The sequence below is a fragment of the Neoarius graeffei genome, chromosome 2 (genome assembly GCF_027579695.1).
Source record: "Neoarius graeffei isolate fNeoGra1 chromosome 2, fNeoGra1.pri, whole genome shotgun sequence".
NCBI classification, from domain to species: domain Eukaryota; kingdom Metazoa; phylum Chordata; class Actinopteri; order Siluriformes; family Ariidae; genus Neoarius; species Neoarius graeffei.
In genome coordinates, this window is record NC_083570.1 from 16,790,097 (window position 1) to 16,809,407 (window position 19,311).

Below are 19,311 nucleotides of genomic sequence, written 5' to 3' on the forward strand. Positions count from 1 at the left end.
TGCACCCTTTTGAATTCGAGGGAGATTGGGGACTTCATATATATATTGTTCACACAAATAAACAGTTTGTTTAATAAATGAATTTATTATACAAAGATTAAAAAAAATAATAAATCATTATATACAAGCAGTGAGGTGTGTGTGTGTGTGTGTGTGTGTGTGTGTGTGTGTATGGCCTAGCTTGTTGCTAGCTAAAACAAAGGAATGTTATCTAAGTAGAACAAAAAGTTAGCTCTATTGCTAATCTTTGCTTGTGTGTGTGTGTGTGTGTGTGTGTGTATGGCCTAGCTTGTGTGTTTGTTAGGCCTGGTGAGGCCTACTGAACACGTGTTGCTAAAGACAAGGGTATTAGCCGTAGCTAACTAAAAGCTAACTTGTGGATTTCTAGCTGAGGTGTGGTTTATCAGGCCTGATGAGCACATGGTAGGCCTTGATTAGCTTTGTGTTGCTAAGCAGACAAAGGGAAGCTGTAGCTAACCCACTAGCTCATAACCATACTGAATCCACTGAAATCTTGATGAGATCAAGATGTATAATAATGAAATTAAAATGTTAGTAAGAATAAGAGAAAGAGAAGCATGCACAACCTATTAAACAATTGAGAGAACATAGAACCAAAATAAATCAACACGCTGCATGTCTAACAGTGTAACATAAACCTGGGTTTAAATTCACACTATTTCAAATAAAAGCAAATTCCTAAGACTATCCTAATTATGCCCAAATGCCAAAATCTTACTTAATCCTGCCTTTAGCAAGATATGAAGAACTATTCGCCAGTGCAGTTTCAGGCCTCGCCGTGGGAGCACGTGAGCCGCTCGTGATGGAGGCGTAGAAAACTTTCGGGTCCAGCGGAGCACTTGGGTGGTTCCCGTGGAAAGCAGAGGATTCTTGGTCCGAACCTCAGCGTTCGTGAGGAAAAGGCTCTGATCAGAATAAGATGCACAGTGCTTTTGAGTTAAAAAGGATTCAATCGCTTCTTAACTTTTGACTGCCTGGGCTGCAGTCGTGACGTCACTTCTAATGCAAGTAAACCGGTTGTAACTCAGGTTGAGTTTAAAGATCGCGCAACTCTAGAGTTTACCTTTGCCAAGGGTAAGAAAGAAAATCGCGCTGAGTGATGGATCTTGCAAGAAAGAAGACGTCTTTTGGGGTGGAGAGCATCCCTTTATGCGTCCAGACTCCTTGAAAACCGGACGCGAGAGACAAAGATGGTGGAGCTTCCACTTGGATTTATGCGTGCATGGCAGACTGACGTAGGTGTTCCCGCCCACGCGTGACGTAGGTCACATGGAAGTTGCCTGGGAATTGTAGTTCTGACACAAGATGGCGGCATGATACCTACAAATGCAACAGCAAGATAAAAATCGTAAATGCTATGACATCAAACTCGTAAATACTTTGGCTACATAAAAATCGTAAATGCTACGACATCAAACTCATAACTGCTTTGGCTACATAAAAATTGTAATTGCTAAAGCTATATAAATATTATAAATGTTAAAGCGACGTAAAAATCGTAAACACTATGACATCAAACTCGTAAATCCTAAGGCAATGTAAAACTCATAAATGCCACAGCGACATAAAAATTGTAAATGCCATAACTACGTAAAAATCTTAAATGATACAATATCAAACTCAAATGCTAAGGCTCTGTAAAAATCTTCAATGCAACAGCTACGTAAACATCTTCAACGTTAAAGCAATGTAAAAACCGTAAATGCTATGACATCAAACTCGTAAATATTATGGCTACATAAAAATTGTAACTGCTAAAGCTATGTAAATATCATAAATGCTAATGCAACATAAAAATCGTAAATGCTACAGCAAGATAAAAATCATAAATGCTATAACATCAAACTCATAAATACTATGGCTACATAAAAATCATAAGTGTTACGACATCAAATTCATAAATCCTAATGCTGTGTGACATATGACATGCTACAACTACATAAACATCGATGCTAAATCAACGTAAAAATCGTAAATGCTACAACATCAAACTCGTAAATGCTATGGCTACATAAAAATCTTGAAAAAAAAACCTTGAAATGCAAAGTTTACGTAAAAATCATAAATTCTATAACTACATAAAAACTCATTGTTATGGCATTTGCAACAAATAAATCGTTAATGTAATGGCTACGGCTATGTAAAAATCGCAAATTTACAATTTGAACGTTCGAGGGCGATGTAGCTGGATATGCTTACGAATCTGACAGTGTTGTGACTTTTGGTTAAAACCCTTTACCGTTTTAATCCCTGGCTATTTAAAAGTGTAAACACTTCACTAAATTCTACTCAAACCTCGTTTTATCTACTTCTGCTTTTCAGTCAGATTTTTTTGGCACACTACCCATGATTTCACTCAAATATCTTTTTCCCTGTACGCTGTTGACTCAAACTCACAGGAGATGAGCTCTGTGATGAGAATCAGCACTGAGATCTCACCGTGTGTCAGAGATCATGACAAAAATAAAGAGAGATGGCTGTCCAGGGACCGACGTTCACCATTTCAATTAGATTGTATTGAATTGGATTAAATCTTCTCTGCGCCTTCACTTCATTGTGGTCGCTGTCTGTGGATTATTGTTCATTTCTCCGTCAGCACAGTGATGGGGAAATTCCTCGAGCGTTGACAAGAAGTGCCTCCTGTGAGCTAAAGTTCAAGCACAGCTAATATAAGGGCTCACTCCTGAGAGTTTAAATCTGTGTGTTTAATGCTGAGGAGGTGAAAAGAGGTTACGTGGAACTGGCAAAGAGGGAATCATGGGGGGAGTTTAGCAAGAATGACTAGCATGGCTAACACTGAGGTACTGAGGAAAAGAAAGCTGTTAGGAGTATTGCTAACTATGTAGCTTTTTCTCATTATTAGCAAACTGGCATGAAGGTTTTCTTAATATGTAGGTCCATCAAACCTTTTTATAAATGAATTATCAAAACTAAAGGAACAAAATTGTGTGTGTGTGTGTGTATATATATATATATATATATATATATATATATATATATATATATATATATATATATATATATAAGTGCCTTATTCTTCCCATAGGAGCATATCTTCCAGCTAAATCTGCGGTTCCTGCTACAAGCTAGCATCATAAACTTCAAATTGTAAAATCAAATTGTACATTGTACATCCAAATACAATTGTAAAAACAACTTTACATCAGGGCGGCACGGTGGTGTAGTGGTTAGCGCTGTCACCTCACAGCAAGAACGTCCAGGTTCGAGCCCAGCGGCTGGCGAGGGCCTTTCTGTGCGGAGTTTGCATGTTCTCCCCGTGTCCGCGTGGGTTTCCTCCGGGTGCTCCGGTTTCCCCCACAGTCCAAAGACATGCAGGTTAGGTTAACTGGTGACTCTAAATTGACTGTAGGTGTGAATGTGAGTGTGAATGGTTGTCTGTGTCTATGTGTCAGCCCTGTGATGACCTGGCGACTTGTCCAGGGTGTACCCCGCCTTTCGCCCGTAGTCAGCTGGGATAGGCTCCAGCTTGCCTGTGACCCTGTAGAACAGGATAAAGCGGCTAGAGATTGTTAGAACTGGGACTGTTTTGGCCTCTAGGGGCCGCTGTTATTTCCTTTGTTTGGTCATGTTTGTTTTGGCCTCTAGAGGTCGCCACTATGTTCTGTGTTTTGTGTTTGTCTTATTGCCTGTTTCCTGCCCCGCCCTGTCCTTAATTAGTTTGTGTATTTATACCCCTGAGTTCAGTCCTTTTGTCATGGAGTCTTTGTGCTGTTATGTTTAGCTCCAGTTACCTCTGTACCGTGGTCCTTGCCTTTGTCCTTTTGGTTTTGCACTTTGCTTTTCTTTTTGGACTTAGTATTTACTGTTTTTTGGATCTTCTGAGCGTTGGTATTTTTGCCTTTTCTTTTCTGTTTTTTTGGCTTTTGTTTTGACTTTGAACTTTTGGAGATTTTTTATTTTTCCCTTCATCTTCTGAGCATTTTGGATTATTTCTTTTTGGACTGTATATATTGTAAATAAACTTTTTGATACTTTTCTACTTCCGCCTCATGCCTCTGCATTTGAGTCATCCCCCTGGTGGCCTAGTGGCGGTTTGCTGGATTATCACACCAGCGAATCAGGTTCGAATCCCAGCAACACCCTAACAGAAAGACTCTGTCATGACCAACTCAGCAGACTCAGCAACTGTCTACCCGGCTAACCTTCAGGGAATTATGGCTGCTTTAACACGCTTCGGAGCTACCATGGACACTCATGGACGTACTCTTGCAAGCCAACGTGAGACCCTTACTCGCCACGAGGTACTGCTTCAGCAGATTGGAAAAACCCTGGCACAGCTGACTTCTCTACCCCCTGCTCCTGCTCTGCTCCAGTGCCTCTGGCCACGCTGCCTCTTTCACCTCATGAACCCATCTTTCCTGCACCACAGAGGTATGATGGCAAGCACAGTGAGTGTCGAGAGTTCCTTACCCAGTGCCAACTCACCTTTGAGCTTCAGCCTACCACCTACACTACGGGTCGCCGCAAGATTGCCTTTGTGATAACCTTGTTAGCTGGTAAGGCGCGGGGCTGGGCCACTGCTATCTGGCAGAGACAGGGACCCGAGTGCTCTGATTTCCAGCTGTTTACTGAGGAGATGCTTTGTGTCTTCGATCAAGCAGACATCAGTAAAGACGCAGCCAGAAAGCTCATGTCCATCCGGCAAGGGGGAAGCGTCGCAGACTACGCCATCTCGTTCCGGACGCTCACAGCAGTAAGTGGATGGAACGAGACTGCCCTGGTGTCAGCCTTCCACCATGGTCTGTCTGACCCCATCAAAGACGGTCTGGCTTCTATCGGATGCCCAAGTGACCTCGAAACTCTGATCTCACATTCTACTCATCTTGACAACAGGATGAGAGAACGCCGCCAAGTCCTGAGCCTCCCCGGCCTCCCTGCCTCTACCTGGAGCCCGTCTACCTCCTCCAGTGACTGTCCAGAGCCCATGCAAGTTGGCCGTACTCGTCTCTCCGCAGCCGAGAGGGAGCGCAGAAGGAGGGACAAGTGCTGCATCTACTGTGGCAAGCCTGGTCACTTCCGAGCATCATGTCCCGAGCTCTCGGGAAAAGGACCGCCCCATCCAGCCGAGGGAGGGTTGTGACAGGGCCTACCCTCTCTCCCGGACTCCCTGGCCAAGGAATCTACATCCCGGTCTCCATCTCCTGGGGTGAGTCTGTCCACTCTTGTCAAGCCTTGTTAGACTCAGGGGCGGCTGGAAACTTTATGGACATCCACTTCGCCCAACGTATCAATGTCCCGACTGTGCCTCTTGAAGTCCCACTGTCTGTGTCTGCCCTCGATGGCCAAGCGTTAGGTGATGGAAGAGTCACCCAAGTTACTTCTCCAGTCTTTCTCCAGTCTCAAGGTCACAAAGAAGAAATATCCCTGCACCTTATTCATTCACCAGAGTTCCCAGTTATTCTAGGCCTTCCTTGGCTTACCCGCCACAACCCGCACATAGACTGGGTTACAAGCCAGGTTGTGGAATGGGGCCCTGCATGCCATGCCTCTTGTCTGCTCTCTAGCTCTCCTGTGTCTCCTGCCGAGCCTCCTGATCGCACCGAGTTATCTCAAGTTCCCACAGAGTACTGGGACCTCAAAGAGGTCTTTAGCAAGAGCCGTTGCTGTAGCAAGAGCCGTTCTTCCTCCGCACCGCGCCTACGACTGTGTCATCGACTTGCTCCCTGGGACTACTCCTCCTCAGGGCCGACTGTTCTCCCTCTCTCAGCCAGAACGCAAGGCCATGGAGGAGTACATCAAGGAAGCCTTGGCCTCTGGGTTCATTCGACCCTCCACCTCACCCGCTGGTGCCGGCTTCTTCTTTGTCAGCAAGAAGGATGGGGGGCTCCGGCCATGTATTGATTATAGGGGCCTGAACAAGATCACCGTGCGCAACCGCTATCCCCTTCCGCTGATGTCCACAGCATTCGACCTGCTCCAAGGCGCCACCATCTTCACCAAGTTGGACTTACGGAACACATACCACCTCGTCTGTATCCGACAGGGAGATGAGTGGAAGACCGCCTTTAACACCCTGTCAGGGCACTACGAGTACCAGGTGATGCCCTTCGGACTCACCAATGCGCCAGCTGTTTTTCAGGCCTTTATCAATGACGTCTTGAGGGATATGATTAATCTATACATTTTCGTCTACCTCGACGACATCCTGATATTCTCCAAGACCTTACAGGAGCACCGCCACCATGTCCGCCAAGTCCTCCAGAGACTTTTACAGAACAATCTGTTTGCTAAAGCCCAGAAATGCGAGTTTCATGTCCCCGAGGTCTCCTTCCTAGGATTTGTTGTACGAACGGGGCAACTCCAAATGGACCCAGCCAAGACCCTGGCCGTCCAGGACTGGCCTACTCCCAAGTCCGTTAAGGAGGTTCAGCGGTTCTTAGGATTCGCTAACTTCTACCGCAAGTTCATCAGGAACTTCAGTTCCGTAGCAGCACCTATGTCGGACCTCACCAAAAGGACTGGTGGATCCTATGTCTGGTCCCCTCAGGCGGAAAAGGCATTTAATGACCTCAAACACCGCTTTTGCATGGCACCCATTCTGGTTCTCCTGGACACCTCTCAACCATTCATCGTGGAGGTGGACACCTCGGACAGTGGTGTCAGCACGGTGCTCTCTCAACGCTCGGAAGGGAAGCTGCACCCCTGCGCTTACTTCTCCCACTGCCTGAGCCCTGTGGAGTCCCGCTATGATGTGGAGGATCGGGAACTGCTAGCGGTCAAACGAGCCCTTGAGGAGTGGAGGCACTGGCTGGAGGGAGCACAACATCCATTCCTGGTGTGGACGGACCATAAGAACCTGGAGTACCTCCAGCAAGCAAAGAGGCTGAACCCACGACAGGCTAGGTGGGCTTTGTTTTTCAGCCATTTCAACTTCACCCTATCATACTGCCCAGGCTCTAAGAACACCAAACCAGACGCGCTCTCCAGGCTGTTCTCGCCCAACAACAGGGAGAGTGAAGTTGGGCCTATTATCCCTGTATCCCGGATTGTGGCTCCTGTCCACTGGGGTATTGAGGAGACCATTCGACAAGCTCAATGCCGGGACCCTGATCCTGGGACGGGGCCACCGGGCCTCCTGTACGTCCCTCGTCAAGCCCGGGCCAAGGTTCTCCAGTGGGGTCACTCTTCCCCTCTCACCGCCCACCCGGGAGCTCGGAGGACCCTGGACTTCCTGAAAAGACGCTTCTGGTGGCCTAACATGGAGAAGGAAGTGAGGTCATTCGTCCTGTCCTGTGAGGTCTGCACCAGAACCAAGAACCCACGACAGCATCCCCAGGGTCTCCTGCATTCTCTGCCTATTCCCCGGCATCCCTGGTCCCATGTGGCGGTCGACTTCATCACGGGTATCCCTGAGTCTCAAGGTAACACTGTCATTTTGGTCATAGTGAACAGATTCTCCAAGGCCTGCCGCTTTATACCACTGTGCAAACTCCCTTCTGCCCTTGACACTGCTAAATTGTTATTTAATCACGTCTTCTGAGTCTTTGGTCTTCCACAGGACATCATCTCTGACCGGGGGCCCCAGTTCTCCTCCCGAGTGTGGCATGGCTTCTGCAAGCTCATCAGGGCCACTGCCAGCCTCTCCTCTGGGTTCCACCCCCAGTCCAATGGCCAGACGGAGAGGCTCAACCAAGACCTGGAAACCACCCTGCGAGGCCTGGCTATGGATAACCCGACATCATGGAGCACCTGGCTGCCATGGGCAGAGTACGCCCACAACACCCTGCAGTCATCGGCCACCAAGCTGTCGCCGTTCCAGTGCCAATTCGGGTTCCAGCCACCTCTGTTCCCGGACCAGGAGGAGGACGCTGGGGTGCCCTCGGTCAACCAATATGTGAGACGGTGTCGCAAGACCTGGAGCAAGGTCAGGAGGACACTCATCCAGACCTCCAGTACCAACCAGACTCAGGCCAACCGCCATAGGAGACCTGCCCACACTTTCCGCCCTGGGCAGTGGGTTTGGCTGTCCACCAAGGACCTTCCGCTGTGGGTGGAGAACCGCAAGCTTGCTCCTCGCTACATTGGCCCCTTCAAGGTTGTACGCAGAGTTAACCCTGTCTCCTACCGGCTCCAGTTACCACGTACGCTAAGGATCAACCCCACATTCCATGTTTCCCTGTTGCGGCCCGTACTGACGTCCACGTATGCCCCTGCCCCTAGGAACCCCCCGCCCCCCCCCGCATCTTCCAGGGTCAGACCGTTTTCACCGTGCGCCGCCTGCTGGACTCCTGCCGGGTTCGCGGGGGTCTCCAATATCTTGTGGACTGGGAGAGTTATGGCCCTGAGGAGCGCTGCTGGGTCCCAGCTCGGGACATACTTGATAAAGAACTTTGTCGGGACTTCCATTCGGCCCATCCTGATCACCCTGGGAATGTCAGGAGACGCTCCTGGGGGGGGGTCCTGTTAGGACTGGGACTGTTTTGGCCTCTAGAGGCTGCTGTTATTTCCTTTGTTTTGGCCTCTAGAGGTCGCCACTGTGTTCTGTGTTTGTCTTATTGCCTGTTTCCTGCCCCGCCCTGTCCTTAATTAGTTTGTGTATTTATACCCCTGAGTTCAGTCCTCTTGTCACGGAGTCTTTGTGCTGTTATGTTTAGCTCCAGTTACCTCTGTACCGTGTTCCTTGCCTTTGTCCTTTTGGTTTTGCACTTTGCTTTTCTTTTTGGACTTAGTATTTACTGTTTTTTGGATCTTCTGAGAGTTGGTATTTTTGCCTTTTCTTTTCTGTTTTTTTGGCTTTTGTTTTGACTTTGAACTTTTGGAGATTTTTTATTTTTCCCTTCATCTTCTGAGCGTTTTGGATTATTTCTTTTTGGACTGTATATATTGTAAATAAACTTTTTGATACTTTTCTACTTCCACCTCACCCCTCTGCATTTGAGTCATCCCCCTGGTGGCCTAGTGGGGGCTTGTTGGATTATCACACCAGCGAACCAGGTTCAAATCCCAGCAAAACCCTAACAGAGATAATGAGAGGAGATGGAACTTTACATCAAATGCTGGATATTAACTCAGTCTAGCCATGTTTTCTTTGCTAGTTTTTCCACTATAGCTATGAAGCTAATGCTCAAATCAACTGTACCTCATCCAAAACATTGAAGCTAAATTAAATTCCTAAGTGAAACTTTTCACCCATTTCAGTGTTCATATAACTTCTCTGTTTAAAGTTTCAAAACACAAAAGTGGAGTTTGTTCCAAAAACGTGACATGAAACAACTTCTCGGGGCTTTTTCTTATCCTGTACTTCTGAATAAATATGTTATTTACCAGCTGGGAGGTCCCTATTGTGAAATACCGTGACCGAGGTCTTGAAAGTACTGAGCGAGGCCCTCTGGGCCGAGGTCAGTATTCAAAGCCAAGGTCACGGTATTTCACCATACGGACCGACCTTAAGCTGATAAATAATATATTCATTTTTTTCTTTATCAAATTCGAACAGAAAACGAGAGCGCCCGAAAGGGAAAACCGAGCTGAGCCGCCATTTTGAATCCTCATTCACGGCTGTAATGCAAATTGCTTCCTCCTCAGTATACAAGTGCACTTCCATGGCAGGAAAAAAACCCCTACATTTTGCTGCCTATGTAGTCCCCTATAGTCCCCAAATAGGAATTATTCAGGATTCAGCCATGTTTTTGCTTGGCATTAGCAAATTACAGGTTTTAGCTTTCTCCTGAAATGTTTTCGTTTATTTCTTCTTCCTCAGGGTAATAAAACTCGCTTTCGCTGTGAAGACTGTCGTTATCGCTATCCATGCTGTAAAATTAATGCTATTTTCCTGAGAAATGCTGGCAAAAATGTATAAGATTTTTGATAATCTTATAAATAAATCTTATTTAAAAAAAGATAAATGTTGACAAAAATGCTACTATGTTTGTTCTTGTGAACGAGCAAGTCGCCAGAGGTCCATAACTGGGGTCTGTACCATAGGATATGGACCCGATCGCCAGCCAATCAGAGTGCAGGATTTGGACCGCGAAAAAAATAATAAAACATATCATAAAAAGCATTTCTTACCTTCTGTTTTGGGCACCAGCATGTTATAATGCTATCACAGGGTTCCAAATAAGTCTGAGAATTTGGACTGAAAACTATGAGCCTTTAAATAGATGGACTCTGGCTGTGAGCAGATGTTCATACTAGGGCCCAACCGTACTGATATTATCAACCGATACAAGCAGATAAATCGGTATCAGTGTTTATCACAGACTTTGAATTAAATGATGATTAAAAAAGAAACAGAGACAGAAAATGGATACTTCTACTATGTTATGAGTGCAATCATTGCATAGCTTGTCCACCAGAAAGCACACTGCAACTCCACTGTTGGCAACATACGTATTGGGACCACCACAAATCACAACAATCAGCTGACCCAAGCGGAGTCCTGTAGCAATTTTTTTGCATTTTTATACATTTGACTCATCAAAACTTTATTATATTTTGTTGTATTTTTGTTCACAGTACTATTTATGACAACAAAAGTTTATTACCTCTGTCAACTTTGTTGGAGGAAGTTATGTTTTCGCCTCTGTTTTTGTTCCCAACGTAACTCAAAAAGTAGTGAACGGATTTTGATTAAATTTGGTGGAAAAGCAGGCCATGGGCTAATAAACAATGGAGTGGATTTTGACCCAAATCCGGATATGTATGTGGATCCAGGATTTTTTTTTCTCAATGTAACTCAAAAAGTAGTGAACGGATTTGGATGAACTTTGGTGGAAAGGTGAGCCATGGGCCAATGAACAGTTGATTAGATTTTGACTGAAATCCAGATATGTATGTGGATCCAGGATTTTTTTTTTTTGTCCAGGAGTGGAGCCTGTGGCTTAATTTGACACAACACGGGAAACCTCACCTGGCCCGGACACGGAAAGGATTGACAGATTGATAGCTCTCTCAATGTAACTCAAAAAAGTAATTAACGGATTTGGATGAAATTTGGTGGACAGTTTTAGTATTATCCTAGGTTCAAGTGATTTGAGTTTGATGTTGATAATATGTGGCTTGACAGAGGTATGCACTCTACCGAGTAACCTTCCAGTTTTTAAACTGCATTGTCTTGTTATATTGGTGAGGACTCTTAAATAACTATACAACAAATGCTAGGAGAAATCGTTCCATGTTATATTTCTGAAAAAAAAGCCAATATATATCATCAGCTTTTTAAACAATTGAATATCGAAATTGGTATTGATCTGGTTCTCATTTATACTTAACATTTAGAGTGAGATGGAAGAAGTACTCCCATTACTTGTTAGCTACAGTGGGGCAAAAAAGTATTTAGTCAGCCACCAATTGTGCAAGTTCTCCCACTTAAAAAGATGAGAGAGGCCTGTAATTTTCATCATAGGTACACTTCAACTATGACAGACAGAATGGGGGGAAAGAATCCAGGAAATCACATTGTAGGATTTTTAATGAATTAATTGGTAAATTCCTTGGTAAAATAAGTATTTGGTCACCTACAAACAAGCAAGATTTCTGGCTCTCACAGACCTGTAACTTCTTCTTTAAGAGGCTCCTCTGTCCTCCACTCGTTACCTGTACTAATGGCACCTGTTTGAACTCGTTATCAGTATAAAAGACACCTGTCCACAACCTCAAACAGTCACACTCCAAACTCCACTATGGCCAAGACCAAAGAGCTGTCAAAGGACACCAGAAACAAAATTGTAGACCTGCACCAGGCTGGGAAGACTGAATCTGCAATAGGTAAGCAGCTTGGTGTGAAATCAACTGTGGGAGCAATTATTAGAAAATGGAAGACATACTGTATAAGACCACTGATAATCTCCCTCGATCTGGGTCTCCACGCAAGATCTCACCCCGTGGGGTCAAAATGATCACAAGAACGGTGAGCAAAAATCCCAGAACCACACAGGGGGACCTAGTGAATGACCTGCAGAGAGCTGGGACTAAAGTAACAAAGGCTACCATCAGTAACACACTACGCCGCCAGGGACTCAAATCCTGCAGTGCCAGACGTGTCCCCCTGCTTAAGCCAGTACATTTCCAGGCCCATCTGAAGTTTGCTAGAGAGCATTTGGATGATCCAGAAGAGGATTGGGAGAATGCCATATGGTCAGATGAAACCAAAATAGAACTTTTTGGTAAAAACTCAACTTGTCGTGTTTGGAGGAGAAAGAATGCTGAGTTGCATCCAAAGAACACCATACCTACTGTGAAGCATGGGGGTGGAAACATCATGCTTTGGGGCTGTTTTTCTGCAAAGGGACCAGTACGACTGATCCGTGTAAAGGAAATAATGAATGAGGCCATGTATCGTGAGATTTTGAGTGAAAACCTCCTTCCATCAGCAAGGGCATTGAAGATGAAACGTGGCTGGGTCTTTCAGCATGACAATGATCCCAAACACACCGCCCGGGCAATGAAGGAGTGGCTTCATAAGAAGCATTTCAAGGTCCTGGAGTGGCCTAGCCAGTCTCCGGATCTCAACCCCATAGAAAATCTTTGGAGGGAGTTGAAAGTCCTTGTTGCCCAGTGACAGCCCCAAAACATCACTGCTCTAGAGGAGATCTGCATGGAGGAATGGGCCAAAATACCAGCAACAGTGTGTGAAAACCTTGTGAAGACTTACAGAAAACGTTTGACCTCTGTCATTGCCAACAAAGGGTATATAACAAAGTATTGAGATGAACTTTTGTTATTGACCAAATACTTATTTTGCACCATAATTTGCAAATAAATTCTTTAAAAATCAGACAATGTGATTTTCTGGATTTTTTTTTCTCATTTTGTCTCTCATAGTTGAGGTATACCTATGATGAAAATTACAGGCCTCTCTCATCTTTTTAAGTGGGAGAACTTGCACAATTGGTGACTGACTAAATACTTTTTTGCCCCACTGTATGTTAGCCTCATAGCGCAAGTGCAAATCTAAAGCAAAGGACAGATGATAAAAATGTCTTGGCTGATTGAATATATTTAGGCTTTCAAATTGATTATGGAAATTTTTCTTTAATAGACCAGAGCACTTGTTGTTCAAGATGGCCGCCCTGTTATGTTATAGTGTTTAGCTACACTGTGAATTTTAGTTTATGTTTAAAGATAACACAATGTAAGTCACACCATGTCATTAAACCACATCAGTTTGAGGTCCAAAAGATTTTTTTGAAATGAGAAAGATGTTCATTACTTGTTAGCTACATTAGCCTCGTAGCTGTAGTATCGAATCAACTACATTTGAGCTAAGGAGGGGTTTTTTTCGTGAAGCATTCTTTTAATGGACACTCATTGCACCATCATTTCATCAAATTTCTGGAAATACTGTCCACATCAGCAGTGCTGTGTGCCTTCATGTCCCTCTATGCAATGTTGAATGCAAATGCGCTGAATGTGTTCTGCTAAATGAGCCTAATCAATCAAAGGCTGTCGAGATCGACAGAGCACATGGCTGAGCACAGAAGGGGGGCTGACGTCCACCGTAACACGCTGCAGGAAAAATCACACAGGCTACACTCAGAACAAAGTTAAGGAGAATTAAATTTAGTGTCGGCATGAAAACATATACAAAGTTTCATACAGGACAGAAGTGAAGGCCATGTGGAAAGTGTGATTTGGTCGTTAAGGCTGACTGAACAAATTATATGAAAAATAAAGCTACACAGGAGCTTCTGTTTGTTCTTATGACCTCTGCAATCTCCACGAGTATGGGGGGAAAAAAGGGTCTGTGTGCCATCTAGAGGAGATTTGGAGCTTTGCATGGAAAGCTACACATTAGATGAGGGGTGTCAAACTCATTTTTGGTTCAGGGGCCACATACGGCCCATCTGATCTCAAGTGGGCCGGACCAGTAAAATAATTGCAAAATAACCTTTGTCAACTCCAAATCTTTAGCACTGTTTTTTCAGTAGGCTGTGCTTTATGCTTCAGCCTACATTTGTAGCCTGCATAATCACTGATCACAAGGGATCTAGATTATTACACATTCACAGAGAGGCCAATGGATTTGAAATAAAATGCATTTCATTCTCAAACAACTGCTTTATTTTTATACAGTTGAGTGAATACATTTTTACATCTGACAACCTGAACCAACTCCCCACACTACACTGCAAAAAATAAAAATCTTAGGAAGTTTATTTGTCTATTTTCAAGTCAAAACATCTAGCCACCCTTATTATAAGACATAATTGCCCAACAAGCAAAACCTCATTGAGCTAGAAAGGCTAGTTTTTAGACAGTCCATCTTGAAAATCTTGTATAGACAAAATGTCTTGAAAAAGTCTTATTTGGAGCACCTTTGAAAATAAAACAAGTTTTTTTTTTTTAAAACAAGTAAGTACATTTTGGGCATTTGTCAAATGCGGTTCATCTTCTCACCTCATTATCTCTAGCCGCTTTATCCTGTTCTACAGGGTCGCAGGCGAGCTGGAGCCTATCCCAGCTGACTACGGGCGAAAGGCGGGGTACACCCTGGACAAGTCGCCAGGTCATCACAGGGCTGACACATAGACACAGACAACCATTCACACTCACACCTACGCTCAATTTAGAGTCACCAGTTAACCTAACCTGCATGTCTTTGGACTGTGGGGGAAACCGGAGCACCCGGAGGAAACCCACGCGGACACGGGGAGAACATGCAAACTCCACACAGAAAGGCCCTCGCCGGCCACGGGGCTCAAACCTGGACCTTCTTGCTGTGAGGCGACAGCGCTAACCACTACACCACCGTGCCGCCCGCGGTTCATCTTGTTTCAAGAAAAAAAAACAAAGTATGCTTGTTTTGGGAATAAATGAACTTTACTGAAATCTTTGAATCTTTCATTACAATTCAACTCCACCTTACAGATCCTAAGTTTACTGCGACTGTTTTCTGTCATTCAGAGTGAGCTCCTTCTAGATGCTGTACAGACTCTAGACCAGACAAGTGCCTTCAAAAAGGCTATGAGTGAGTGGAGGGCGTTTTAGTGAGGGCTTTTTGGAATGCTGTGAGTTAAGTTCAGTGTTTTTCGTACACATAGTCAGTGCCCCCAAAATGCACTGTTGCTTTGGCGTTGTTTAAGCACTGTAAGTCAAAATGTGTAGACTTTTTTATTTATTTATTTTTTGGTGCCTGAGGTCCTGGGGAAGTGGAATCTTAAGAGATGTTTTAATGTTTGAATGTTGAAATGGGAAAAAAAATAAACTTGTTGCAATGCTACACGTGTCGTCAACTTGATTCAAGATAGTCTCTGGTCTCATATCTAGAGTATTTTACTAATTACAGGTCACAAAAGGAGAATCTTTTAAGCTAGCAATGCTTAGTTGTAGAATTTAACAATCCTAATATTAGTATATTTATCTTAAATTCAGTTTTTACTGCTAAGACTTTGTCATGAATTTAAGTGAAATACCCTTAAAATGAAATAAATAAAAATGACTTGAATGGCTAAATGTAAGAAGTACGATCTTGTTATAAGAGCTATTTTGATTATTTTGAGTTAATCAGATCTCGCATAATAAGTTCCCCAATCTTATTTTGTAATTATTTCATCTAAAAACAGGTTAGATTTTTCATCTTACTTTAAGAAACCTTACCAAGTCAAATTTGACGAGTTCCATTGGCAGATTTTTTTCACCTGATTCAAGCAAATATGCTTTGTTTTAATCTTTTATTTCTTATTTTTGAAAGGCCATTTTTTGCAGTGTAAACTCAAGTGGGAGCTATAAAGAAAGTAGTCTAACCATCCTGCCTAAAAATGTAAATGTGCAAATGTATGAAAAATACAATTAAATTAACAAACATAAAAGTTATAGCAGTGCATGAGCAATACGATCAGGCTACATCAGATCAAACTATTTTGTAGGCTAGGCCTACTGAAGCTGAGAATGATATACCGCACAATATTCATTGTCTTTTAAAGTGAAACCAGAGTAATCTTATTTTCAAAGAACTGCATTCTTCAGACTGCAAACATTTGTGAACATTACAAGAATTAAGCCCAGGCCTTAATGCTGATTAACGTCCCTCCCCGCTTTCTCTCACCAAGTCTATCGGCTGCTGCTGGCTCCTGACACTTGGCATCTTTTAGCCTTCACGAGAGCATCAACATCAGGTTTCAAATCCTGAGTAGCAGCACATTTCACAATGTCATTCAAGTGTGCGTTTGATAATCTTGAGCGGTGCTTTGTTTTGTTGAGGTTCATAACAGAGAACGCCTGTTCACAAAGATAGGTAGTCCCAAACATGGATAAAACCTTTGCAGCCAGGGATGTTAATTTGGGGCACCCTGGCAAGAGATATTGATAAAGCGTGTCTAAGCCCACCGACGCAAATTTCTGCTTCATATCGGAATTACATTGCAAGTCGAGTTGGATGTCAGCGGGCATATCAAAAGCATTGACTGTAAATGGCGAGCGAAAAAAGGCAAATTCGTCCTCAAGTTCACCGAAAACCTGAAATCTCCGCTCGAACCCCTGCAGCAATTCTGTTATCTTGTCTTTGTATTGATCCAAATCAGCATTATGTTCGGTCGCACGCATAACTGTGAGCAATGGGAAATGAGAGGTGTCACCATTAGATAGCTGTGTCTCCCAGAGTGACAGTTTCAACTTGAATGCGCGTACGCTATCGTAAAACTGAGTGACAACTTTTGCAACATTTTGTTAAGATTATTCAGGTGCTGTGTAATATCCACCATAAAAGGCCAGATCCCACACCCATTCCGGGCACTTAAATTCCTCTATTGGTCTGCCCTTTTTCTCCATGAACTGTCCAATTTCCTCTCGTAGTTCAAAGAAACGCTTGAGTACGGCACCTCAGCTTAACCACCATACTTCAGTGTGGTATGGTAAGCCAGCCGGAATGTAATTATCACTGAGAAAACAGTCAGACTGATGGTGATTCAGACCTCGCGCTCTGATGAAATTTACAGTTTGCACAACCACACTCATAACATGATCCATTTTTAGTGTTTTACAACACGATGCCTCCTGGTGCAAAATACAGTGAAATGCCCAAACATCTTGTCCTCCGTTTGCGGCCTGCACTTTTTCTCTGAATTTTGTCGCAACGCCTGCCTTTCTGCCGACCATTGATGGGGCGCCATCTGTAGCCAAACTGACAGCACGGGACCAGTCCACTCCGACCTTGTCCAGCACTCTAACGAGAGAGCTGAATATGTCATGTCATTCGCTGTTGTAGTGTCCTTCATAGGCACCAACTCAAGGAACTCCTCAGTGACGGTCAAAGTCTCATCAACACCACGAATAAATATGCACAGTTGTGCAACATCTGTGACATCGGTGCTCTCATCAATTGCAACCGAAAATGCAATAAATGACTTGATTTTGTCATTCATTTGGCTGCCCAAGTCTCGTGAGAGATCTTCAACCCTATCTGCAATAGTGTTCCTCGATAGACTAAATGTTGGCCTAGGTCACAACCGGACATACGATTTTTTGGCCATGCGATTTTTGGCATTTCCCAAATCGCTGCGTTTTTTTTGTTCATGGAGAAAGATGCGCGTTGGCCGTAAGTTTATCTTGCAACCTGAAAAAAACGTAAGCGCCCGTAGAGTTTGTTTGGCATGACAAAGAACCTCTGTGGCCAGTCTGCGGCCAGTCTACGGCTCGAAAATCAGCACGTCACACACGTGCCCTCCGTGCGTTTCTTGCATTTTTTGCACGTAGACCGGCCGTAGGAGCACGTACGGCCGGTTATGACTGAGGCTAAAGGCAGATTGCTTCTCAGGGCACATGACTTCTGCAGCCTTCAGCATGCATTTTTTCATGAGTTCACCATCAGAAAATGGCTTGGATGCTTGCACCAACTCGTTTGCAGTAAGGTAGCTAGCTTTCACTGCTCCATCACTGACCTCACGGCTGCGAGTAAATGCAGACTGCTGTTTCTTCAGACCAGCTAACAATTCGTTTATCTTCTCTTTTCTTAATTGTCCATACAAATTGTGAAATTTTTCTTGATGATGAGTCTCATAGTGGCGCAGAATATTATATTCTTTGAGCACTGCAACCTGTTGATTACATACCAAGCACACTGGTTTTGTATTCACCTCTGCGAATAAATAATACTCAGTCCATTTTTCCTGGAAAACTCTTCACTCTACGTCAACTTTTCTTCTTTTTGACAAAGACATTTTGGTAATGGGGGTATCACTCTTGATAATTTTGATAGCAACTTAATAGTGGGGCGGCACGGTGGTGTAGTGGTTAGCACTGTCGCCTCACAGCAAGAAGGTCCGGGTTTGAGCCCCGTGGCCGGTGAGGGCCTTTCTGTGTGGAGTTTGCATGTTCTCCCCGTGTCCGCGTGGGTTTCCTCCAGGTGCTCCGGTTTCCCCCACAGTCCAAAGACATGCAGGTTAGGTTAACTGGTGACTCTAAATTGACCGTAGGTGTGAATGTGAGTGTGAATGGTTGTCTGTGTCTATGTGTCAGCCCTGTGCTGACCTGGCGACTTGTCCAGGGTGTACCCCACCTTTCGCCCGTAGTCAGCTGGGATAGGCTCCAGCTTGCCTGCGACCCTGTAGAACAGGATAAAGTGGCTAGAGATAATGAGATGAGATGAGACTTAGTGGTGAGGCAAGACTGCCATTCATGGAATCAGACAGCATATCTGGGCACGTTGCTAAAATGTGCTGTTTATTTCCTGATCTCTTGTTATGTCAGTGCTGCTTTTTTTTGGCTGCCCCAGCGGCTGAATTGAGCATTTCGGCTATTTCTTTAAAAATTCATAAGTCGAATGGGCTAGAGATATACTTTTTTTTTTTTGACATCCTTAGAATTTTTTTCTAAGTCTGGTGCCGGATTAAACCATCTAGCGGGCTGGATCCGGCCCGCGGGCCGTATGTTTGACACCCCTGCATTAGATAAAAGGATGTGGGTTACAGATTTTCTCTCATTCACACACACACAAACCAGATGATTTTGAACGCTTGTCATGGTGCAATACACATCATTTTTGAAAATAGTTTGGTAATATTTGGTCCTCAGAAAGGGCTGAATACAGATCCACACACATACCTGGTAAGTGTGAGAACTTGACACTATCCTATCATTGTGAAGACCTCGGGTCATTTGTGGTCCTCACAAACACCTACATACATGTAAAACACACACACAATCTGCATGAATGCACATTCGATGATTAAACTTGGTTGTCGTTACAGATTTAATACCACACACACCTGGTGATTGTGAGGACCTCTGGCCATTTTTGGTCCTCACAAAAGCCTAAATATATGCAAACACACAATCTGCATGAATGCACACTCAATAATCAAACTTTGTTACCACACCCACACCTGGTGA